Source organism: Sus scrofa, unplaced genomic scaffold (genome assembly GCF_000003025.6).
Source record: "Sus scrofa isolate TJ Tabasco breed Duroc unplaced genomic scaffold, Sscrofa11.1 Contig2176, whole genome shotgun sequence".
NCBI lineage: Eukaryota > Metazoa > Chordata > Mammalia > Artiodactyla > Suidae > Sus > Sus scrofa.
This window is the reverse complement of record NW_018085042.1, coordinates 1-3,834: the sequence shown is the minus strand read 5'-3', so window position 1 is coordinate 3,834 and position 3,834 is coordinate 1. Positions and strand designations below refer to the sequence as shown.

General features: G+C 37.9%; 1 pseudogene; it reads right to left on the bottom strand.

Moving 5' to 3' along the window:
• Positions 1–1,481: 1,481 nt before the first annotated feature.
• LOC110258497 lies at positions 1,482–2,502 on the bottom strand (annotated as a pseudogene).
• Positions 2,503–3,834: the final 1,332 nt, after the last annotated feature.

The following is a 3,834-nucleotide window of genomic DNA, read 5'->3' as shown; positions in this document are numbered from 1 at the left end:
TATATAAAAATGGGTAAGTTTTTAAGACATCCGTTAGATGAATCAAGTTGTTTTCAGAGCCTGGTATTAACTGCTTCAGATATTTGATCCTCTAACATTATTTAACATGATTGTTCCCAGTTTACAAGTTCTCATGAATTAGCAGTCTATAAATCACAATGTTAGAAATTGTTCCCACTATCCATATACTTCTAACTACCTTGAAAAGTTGAGGGAGAAGAGAAGCCTATATCTGCTGTATTAATTGAGAATCTCTCACAGCTGTGATTTTTTTGGTCATTATCTACCATAAGGAATGGTAACTATAAAATATGGTCCAATTTTATGTTCTACATTAAAAAAAAAAACTCATGCTATACAGCAAAGACTAATGATATTTAAAAAGAAAAGCTTTAAGGTACCTTAAATTTAAACGATATCCTTGTCATTAACTAACTCAACTAAAGGAAATTAAACTTGTTCTGTTTGTTTGGTTTTATTTCATGTAATGAGATTGCCTTCCTGCAGAAATTACCATCTGGTATTTATTTTCAAGGTTTTGGCCAAACTTCTTTTGTTTTAGATTTTTTAAAGATACATTAATTTATTAGCATTGTGCCCATTGGAAACTAAGTCCTATACAGATACTTCATTTTCTATCTTAACACTGTCATTTCCACCACTAGAAAGTGAGTTCTATTCAGGAAAAATTCATCTATGTTACCAAGCCAACAATCTTGAAGATATTTAGCCAATGAATTGAATGAATGAACGAATGAATAAGTAGATAAATAAAGGAATGGATGAATGAATGAACCATTTAGAACAGGCAATTCTTTATAATATATATATATAGACCCACAGAACAAAACACTCATGTAATATAGTATCTTGGAAAAAGTGTGTTTCAGCCAAATAATTTTTACCATTTAGGTAAATGTAATGGCTATTAATGACCAAAAACTCCATTAGCCGAAGTCTTTGCTGTATGTCCCTCTCTTTCTATAGATACTAATATTTGCTCTATAAATTAGCGTATTAATTTTAAAACCCACTGCCTAATTTCTATAGACACTAAATATTGAATAGATTAAAGTGGTACACATCAAAAAGTTTATCTCTAGATAATAGTCCAGAATTAACCAATTGGTTAATTGGTTAACCAATTGGTTAATTCTTTTATTTAAAAGAACAACAAATTTGGAGCAGAACTTTTCTTCTAAACTTGCTGGGTTATAGATCAAAAATAAGTCTCAGAGTTCCCATCGTGACTCAGTGGTTAACAAATCCGACTAGGACCATGAGGTTGCGGATTTGATCCCTGGCCTTGCTCAGTGGGTTAAGGATCTGGCATCGCCGTGAGCTGTGGTGTGGGTCGCAGACACGGTTTGGATCCCACGTTGCTGTGGCTCTGGTGTAGGCTGACAACTGCAGCTCCATTTGGACCCCTAGCCTGGGAATCTCCATGTGCTGCAGGTGCGGCCATAGGAAAGACCAAAAAAAAAAAGTCTCAAAGGACCAGAAGAACCCTCCAAGATAGATAATACTCTTCAAACAAAAGCTGCTAAACAGGTGATCCATCACATCTCCCTCTCCCACCTCATTAATCTTTTAACTGCCCCCTTTACATCTTTGTTTCTCAAGGTATAGATTAGAGGGTTGAGGCTAGGTGTGACAACAGTATAAAAGAGGGCAATGAACTTTCCTTGATCTTGAGAACCTCTTGTTGGGGGCTGGAGATATATGCACATGACTGGAATGAAAAACAGGGATACAACCAGAAGATGGGCTCCACATGACCCAAAGACTTTCTGAAGTCCAGCTGTTGACTGCATCCTCAGCACAGCATGGGCAATCGCACCATAGGAGCTGAGAATGAGAATAAGTGGTATGATCACAAAAATGGAGCTCATGACCATGAGGGTCAGCTCATTAGCACGGGTATCAACACAAGACAGTCGCAGCAGTGCTGCAACTTCACAGAAGAAATGATCCACCTGACGATGTCCACACAGGGGTACCCAGGAGGTAAATGAGGAGTGAAGTGCTGAGGTGGTAAAGCCACTTGCCCAAGAAGCCACAGCCAACAGATGGCAGAAACGAGGGTGCATGAGGACAGTGTAATGCAAGGGTCTACATACAGCTGCATAACGGTCATAGGACATCACCACCAGTAGCATACACTCAGCAGTTCCCAATGCAAGAACAAAATAGAGTTGAATCATGCACCCGACATAAGAAATGTTTTTCTCTGGGCCCCAGAGGTTGACCAGCAACTGGGGGATGGAGCTGGTGGTATAGCAGAGATCCAGAAAAGACAGGTTTGAGAGGAAGAAGTACATGGGAGTGTGGAGATGGGAGTCCAAGTATGACAAGATAATGATGAACAGGTTGCCTATCAATGTCATCAAGTAGAACATCAAAATAACTACAAAGAGAACTAACTCAAGGTGAGGCCAATTAGAAAAACCCAGTAGAACAAAGTAATCTTGAGAACTTGCATTTTTTTCCTTCATCATTCATTTTTTTCCAATACCTGAGGAAAGAAGCACATAAACTGAAGGATGCCCCACTCATTGTCAAACCCTGAAAACTGATTGGGGAAAAAAATCTATGCCATTTCCAAATACTGCAATATGACGGTAGGATTTTTATGGTTTTGTTTTGAAGTTTCATTCAGACATTTGCCCTGTTGTAGATACAATCAATAACTTCTCAAGCTAATGAGTTCCTTTGTGCATCCATAAGTTAGCATTTGGATAAATGATTAAAGATATCCCATATTTTTTCATTTTAAAAAAAAACTTTTTTTACAAAAAGAAAATCTTTGTCCTCCTTTCCCTAATGTTCAGATTATTTCCAATTTTGTGATTACACAGAAAGAAATATCTCCAGTTTTAATCATCTTACACAAAGCTGAGAGAATTTACCATGAGATGAAAAACAATTCAGTAGTAACTTTAAAATGTCGATGTTGGAGTTCCCGTCGTGGCGCAGTGGTTAACGAATCCGACTAGGAACCATGAGGTTGCGGATCGATCCCTGCCCTTGCTGAGTGGGTTAACGATCCAGCGTTGCCATGAGCTGTGGTGTAGGTTGCAGACGGGCTCAGATCCTGCATTGCTGTGGCTCTGGCATAGGCTGGCAGCTACAGCTCCAATTAGACCTAGCCTGGGAAACTCCATATGCCGCGGGAGCAGCCCAAAAAATGGCAAAAAGACAAAAAAAAAAAAAAGTCAATGTTGAATGAAAAAGTCAATTTCAGTTGAATATGTTTATAGAAAGGATGAAATATTCTTATTTATTTATGTTGTCAGCTTATTCTCAGACAAAAATAACATGAAATACAAGTATAAAGGCACATGCATGCACACACCAACTTATTAATATTCACAATAATGAGCTAATATGAATCTCATTGCATGAGTATCAACGCATGATAATCACAGCAGTGCTGAAACTTCACTGAAGTGGTCCACTAGACAATGTCCACACAATGGCACCCAGAAGGTAAAGGAGGAATGAAGTGCTGAGGTGGTAAAGCCACATACTCAAGTGGCCTTTATGGAAACAAAGAAACAAAAACAACTGATAGTCTTGATTAATTAACTGAGAAGTGAAATAGATTGGAGAATTCAGTGATAAAATGCTTCCAAACATAAATGAGAAGACAACTTTTTTTGGAAGACAAAAAAAAAAAAGGGACAGTCAAAGAAAAGGTTTAGGAAGGAGCAAGAAAGGGAAAGTGTTTGGATCAGGAAAGAGAGGAGGAACTCTGTGGTACTTGAAAGTGCATATATCACAAGGTTATGAGATCTGGAAAATAAGGCTAAAAGGTAGTTTCCTACAAAATTT